This window comes from Anomaloglossus baeobatrachus, chromosome 4 (assembly GCF_048569485.1).
Source record: "Anomaloglossus baeobatrachus isolate aAnoBae1 chromosome 4, aAnoBae1.hap1, whole genome shotgun sequence".
Classification (NCBI taxonomy): domain Eukaryota; kingdom Metazoa; phylum Chordata; class Amphibia; order Anura; family Aromobatidae; genus Anomaloglossus; species Anomaloglossus baeobatrachus.
The window spans coordinates 24,771,914-24,778,727 of record NC_134356.1 but is presented as its reverse complement, the minus strand read 5'-3'; positions in this window follow the sequence as shown (position 1 = coordinate 24,778,727).

Sequence of the window (6,814 nt, the reverse complement as noted above, 5' to 3'; positions counted from 1 at the left end):
CTGATGTTCGGTGATGTCACGTCAACTCAGTTGGGCGCAGTCTTCCTGAGTGACTGGGCTGTGGGCGGTGTTTCACCACTCTTCACAGCCCAGCTTCTCCCTGTTCACTCCTCCTTCACTGCAAGCAGGAGCGATGCTGGTCTGTGTCGAGCGGTGAAATGTCACCCACAGCCCAGTGACTCACGGAGACTGGGGCCGGCCGCGGTGATGTCAGATTGACAGGAAGCTGGCGTGACATCACCAGACATCAGAGATCACGGAGCTTGGAGAGTCACGCAAAGGGGGTGAGCGGACTGCAATAGCGCCGCTCACAGGCACTATTGACAACACAAGGTATTTGAGAGAAGCCTTGTTTCTCAACATATCGATGCGGCCAGTAATGAAAACGGGAGAACCACCCCTTTAATGAGGATTAAGTGTCAAATACGTTGATTGCTAATATCTCTGAGACAGAGACAAAATTACGAAAAAAAAGAAACTTCAAAAATTATTTGATTCTGCCCTGCAGCCAGTATATCATCATACAACCAATTCAATCTAAAAAATGTGGTGAAAGGTTCTCATTGATCTTGAAGACACATTTTGTGTGTGTGTGTGTGTGTACACATTATATATATATATATATTATATATATATATACATACATATACATATATACATATATACATACACACACACACAATTTCTTATTTTTCAATGTGGAGACTTATCTTTATTCTTTACCAGTGAATTATTGTTTTGATAAATTACCCAATCACCTGAAATCTGCCTTATTTTATATCCATTTGTATCACTATTGGGGACACCAGATCTGTGTTTATCATTGTTATTTTGGGGAGTTAATTAAAATGTAAAAATTTAAATCAAAGTGTTCCTGTGTCTTTATTTTCTTATATTGTGCTTCATTGTTACATTAGGTTGGTTCTCCTTACATACTTTGTATACAGCATGACTTGCCAGTACCATTGCTGAATGCACTTTGAGTTATTTTACAATCCTCTCCTTAAAAATGGTGGACCTGAGCATATGATTGGAAAGCTTCTCGATGTCAGCTGAGCAGCCCTTCCTCTTCCGGGCTACTCTGTCGACGGGGTGTGACTACCGACTTCATTCTGATTGACAGCATTTGGGCAGCGGGGAGCAGGCTGTCAACCAGCTTGATGTTAGCAGTCATGTCCCATCAACAGAGCACAACTGAAGAGAAGCCGCGGCTCTGCCAGTGTGATATCAGCAGAAGCGGCAGAAAAAAAGTTTAACCACTCTGTGCCGGAAGAGATCAGCGCTAGACAAAATAGGCAGGTAAGTAGCAACTACTGCGTTTCCCCAAAAATAAGAGTCTTATTTTTTTTTTTTTTTTTTTGTCCCCAAAAATATGCTAGGGCTTATATTCGGTGTAGGGCTTATTTTCAAGCAAACATGGTTGGGGCAAAGTTTACCCTCAAACATTCAGATCCCCTTACCAGGAAAATCATACTTATCAGAACCCGGGTGTTTGCGTTGCTCCCAGGTCCTCCTGCAGGTTTTTTTTTTTTTTTGCTCCACGCTGTCCTCCCCTGCTTCTGGTCAACACTCACATACATCAGATCGCACACACACACACACACACACACAATCACACATCAGATCGCAGACACACCACGTCCAGCGATAATGATTGCTTCTGGCTGGCAGAGGAACTTGGGATGCACTGCAGTGGAGTGCAAGGACCTACAGTAGAACACATAGAGGACCTGCATTGATGCGTCCACCTAAGGTCTTCCATGCGTTCCACCACAAGTTCTCACGCTCCACTGCACTGTGTCCCAGGTTCCTCTACCAACCAGAAGCAATTAGTATCACCGGATTTGGTGTGTTCGATCTGGTGTGTGTTCCACAGTAAGTCCTTGATGCTTCCTCTGCAGGTCCTCCTGTTCGGCATCTGGTGAATATGATTTTAGGGTCTCTCTTTTGGGGGTGCCTGCTTTATAGAATGAAGTGTCCTGCAGTATTCTTTAACTGTTTTTTTAGCTGCATGAGCACGCGACTAGGGCTTATTTTGGGTGCAGGGATATATTTAAGTCTTATGCTGGAAATTCCTGCTAGAGCTTATTTTTTGGGGTAGGTCTTATTTTTGGGGAAACGCGATACCTATGTGTTAGTTTTATGCCAGTAGCACAGGAAAATAGTCCTGAATAAACCCTTTAAAAGGAATCTGACACCAATTTTTTGCCACCTAGTCTGAGAGCAGCATAACGTATGGGCAGAGACCCTAATTTCACCGTTGTTTCGCTTACTGGGCTGCTTGGTGTAGTTTTGATAAAATCACTGTTTAATCAGCAGTAGATTATCATTAGAGGACCACTTGGCGTGCTGCCAGGTAGTCCAGCATATTCATGTGCTCTGTATAAGGCCTGTTTCACACAGCGTGAAAAACCAGACTTTTTCACTGACGTGTAAAAAATTCATATGTCCCTTCATATGGGTTGCCAAGTGCAATCTGTGATTGTGATTGCACATGGACATACTGTATACAGTGGTACCTTGCTTAACGAGAACAATCCGTTCTGGGACTGTGCTTGTTAATCAAGGTACTCGCTCAGCAGAGCAAGATTTCCCATAGGAAATCATTGCAATACTGACGATCCGTTCCACAACTTCTAAAATGTCCCTTCCTGGTCCCCTATTCTATCATTCCACACATGCACAACCACGCACAACCACACACAACCACACACAACCACACACATATTATATGCTCACCTTACCTTCCGTTCCATCGCCGGTCTGCTGGGACTTGCTGTTCTCTGGTACGGGGCCGGGCTGTGTAACGCGTTACCATAACGACGAGGCAGGAAGTTCCCGGCCAGAGCGCTGACGTCAAAGGCAGAGCCGCTTGCCTCTGATTGGCCAGCGCTCTGCCTTTCATTAGCGGTGACAGGAAGTTCCTCCCAGATACACAGCGCGGACTGGAGCGGCGCGGCGCACTACAGCACCCAGGAGGCCGGCGATTAAACGAAAGGTAAACATATTATGTTATATTATTTGCTCACCTTACCCTCCGTTCCATCGCAGGCCTCCTGGGTCTTGTAGTTCGCCATGAGGGCGTCGTGATGTACCCGGGAACTACAAGAACCATCAGACCAGCGGTGGAATGGAAGGTAAGGTGAGCATAATACTGTATGTGCGTGCGTGTGTGTTTGTGAGTACATGTATGTGTTTGTGCATGTGTGTGTTTGTGTGGACTGCAAGTGGGGGTCAGAGTGTGGTGGATGGACGAAACCGGAAGTGTGTGCGGTGAGAATTTCGCTCGTACAGCAAAGCTTTCTCGTAAAGCGGGTTACAAATTTACAGAAAGCTTTGCTTGTATAGCGAAATTCTCGTTAAGAGGGTTACTCGTTAAGCGAGGTACCGCTGTACTAACTTGTCCTGTTCCTGCTCTCCGTGGTGCTGAACTCCCCAGCTCTGCAGCATCCGGCCACCGCTCTCTGCAGCTACTTTCGGGTCGGCTGTGGCTGCATAAATAAATATGCATGCCATAATGAGGCGGGGAGGAAGCCGCAGAGAGCAGAAGCTGCAGAGAACGTCGCTGGAAAAGGTGAGTTGAAAATGTTTATTTTAAATGTCCGTGTTTTTCTGGTGCAATATTTCATGGACCACACCATAGTGTGGTCCGTGGGACATCAGTGATGCCAGAAAAAACGGACATGTCTCCGTGCAGCAATCACGGACTCGCGTGTACGCCGCATGGAGACATCGTCAGTGAAAAATCACTGATGTGTGAGCAGACCCATTGATTATAATGGGTCTGCGTATGTCAGTGATTCTGGTACGTATAAAAACTAGCACTTACATGCCAGAATCAGTGACGTCTGAAACAGGCCTAAGGGTATGTGCGCACGTTGCTTTTTACCTGCTTTTTAGCTGCTTTTTCTTCTGCGCTGTTTAATGCCAAAATGGATGTGTTCTTCTATTCAAGCAAAGTCTATGGGAATTTGGGTTTCTTGTTCACACTATGTTGTTCAAAATGCTGCCTTTTTGTGGCAGAACTTTGGTCAAAAACTCAGCTTTTCAAAGAAGCAACATGTCAATTGTTTTTGCCATTTGGGTTTTGCACTGCAAAGCTGAGTTTTTGACCAAAGTTCTGCCACAAAAAGGCAGCATTTTGAACAACATAGTGTGAACAAGAAACCCAAATTCCCATAGACTTTGCTTGAATAGAAGAACACATCCATTTTGGCATTAAACAGCGCAGAAGAAAAAGCAGCAAAAAAGCAGGTAAAAAGCAGGTAAAAAGCAACGTGCGCACATACCCTAAGGCTGAGGCCACATGGGGCTTACTGCGAGTCTTCGTATGACACTTGGCTCAAGCTCACAGCACAGCGGGAGCCCAGTGTCATGTGGGTGTGGTCCGATCGTGCAATCAGACCACAGCTGCGGAGGGTAGGGCCGGCGCTGTGGAGGGTAGGGAGGGATTTCTCCCCATCTCCTCCGTTGCCGGCTGATGTGAGAATCGCACTGCACTCGTGTTACACCGGTGTAATGCGAGAGCAATGCGATGTTTCTCTCGCCCCATAGACTTGAATGGGTGTGAGCGAAACAGGACCGCATTCCACCCGCAGCATGCTGTGACTGTTTTCTCGGTCCGATTAGGGCTGAGAAAACAATTGCTCATGGGAGCTGCCCCATAGAGTAATATTGGTCCGAGTGGAATGCAATTTTGATATTTCATTCCATTCGCTCCTTATTACTCGCCGTGTGTGCTGACCCTCACTGGCAGATCTGCAGCAGAGAAAACATTGATTTCATAAAAAATGACAGCAAACAGCTCAGTAAGTGACACATCGCTGGAATCAGGGTCTCTGTATTATGCTGCTCTTAGATGACAGAACAAAAACTCGTGACAGATTCCTTTTAATGGCTCCACTGAAGAGTATGGAATATGCTAGAGGCTTTCTACCGCACAGTTGTCATAGGCAGTAATAGTTGGTGCCTCTGACACTTTTAGGTCAGGAGGCAGCATAAGGCTACATGCACACGCTGCATCTTTTTGTGTTCACATACTGCCGCCAAAACTGCACATTGTCAGAGAGCCTGGAAATATCACAAAAAATGCTTGTAATTGTAGGTGCGTTTTTGGTGTGTTTTTCACAACATGCGTTTTTGCTGCGTCTTTGTGACAAATGTTGACAAAAACGCAGGAAGAATGAACATGCTGCATTTTCTTTTGTCACAAACTTTTGACAAATAAAACGCTGACAAATAAACTGCAATGTGCGCAGCAAATCTGACTTCTCATAGACTTTGCTGGGAAGTCAAATGTCAGAAAGTTCTGACAACAAAACTGCAGCCAAAAACGCAGCAAAAAACGCAGCATGCGCATGTACCCTAAAAAGGATATAACATTTGTTTTTATACTGCGTCCTAGCTTATCGTGCCTCCAGAACAGGTGTTGATCTAAGAAAAATTAAAAATGGGGACCCAAATAATGAATTATTATAGTGACAACAAAGTCACCTTTAGCCAACTAAGGCCTGCAACACACATCCGTGCCGCCGGCACGTGTTTGTCATTTTTTACACGTACCGGCGGCACGGAGACACGCTCAGCAATGCTACCCTATTGTAGCAGGCACACACACGTAAAACCACACGGAACGTGTGTCCGTGTGCGTTTGTACGTGTGTGCATTTTTCAAAGCGCTGACATGTCAGTGTTTTCTCCCGCAGCACGGGTATCACACGGCCCGCACCCGTACCACACGAGTGTAGTGTGGATGCGGTCCCGTGTGACACGCGCCGGAGAAAACACACATGTCAGTGAAAAAAAACCTAAACATTAACTCACCTTCTCCAGCCCTCCTGTCTCTGCCGCTGCTGCCTCTTGCTGCCGACCGCCGCTCATTAATCTCATAGAATATTCACTTCACTGCCTGGCAGCAGCAGCAGCGGCGAGACGGGAGGGCTGGAGACCGAGGATCAGCACCACGGACAGCAGGAAGGACAGCAGGAAGGACCAGGTGAGTATGTTAATTACCGGTTCTACGTGTGCTATCGCGGATAGCACACGTAGAACACACGTGTCCCGCACGTACCAGAGACACGTACTTACCTGCACGCAACACGCAGGGAAAATACGTGTCTCTCGGCACGTGCGTGATTTTCATGTGAGTGTGGCAGAGGCCTAAGGCAGTGTGCTGATGATATGTTGAGGAGAGATCAATGGGCTGGAGGTGGCACGTGCGCTGATGAGACATTGAGCCGAAAGCTCCCTCTGCGCACACGCCGACATCAGGTGCCATTATTTGAAGCCCGCACCGCCGACAAGTTCAGAATGACAGCCCCTGCCTCACAGCCTGCAGCACAGCCCGCACCACACCGACCGCATCCCAGTGAACTGCTCGCCAGCAGTAAGCACGCAGCACAGCGCCCGCGGCCCGCAGCATTTCCTGTGACCCCTCTCCACCTCCCCCAGTAAGCTACATTCGTATTAGACAAACCCCTGATTTTCCTCCCAAATTTTTGAGAAGAAAAGTGTTTCTTATAATCTGAAAAATATGGTATTTAAAATCACTGCAAGGGTGGAGGGTGGTGGGGACTCGAGTACATTTGCTCTAAATTCAGCTTTTCTTAAAACGTTGCAATTAATTAATGTGAATCAGCCTAAAACATCTGGAAATGTCAAACCCAAACCACAATGGCGAGCATAAGAAAATCCAGCGAACATGTAAAATAGACTTTAATAAAGGAGCAAATTTTTTTGCAGTTTTTTTGCTGGACGAGTTGTACCTTTGAATTAAATAATTAATGTTACCTATAGTGTACTGGAAAATGAGAAAA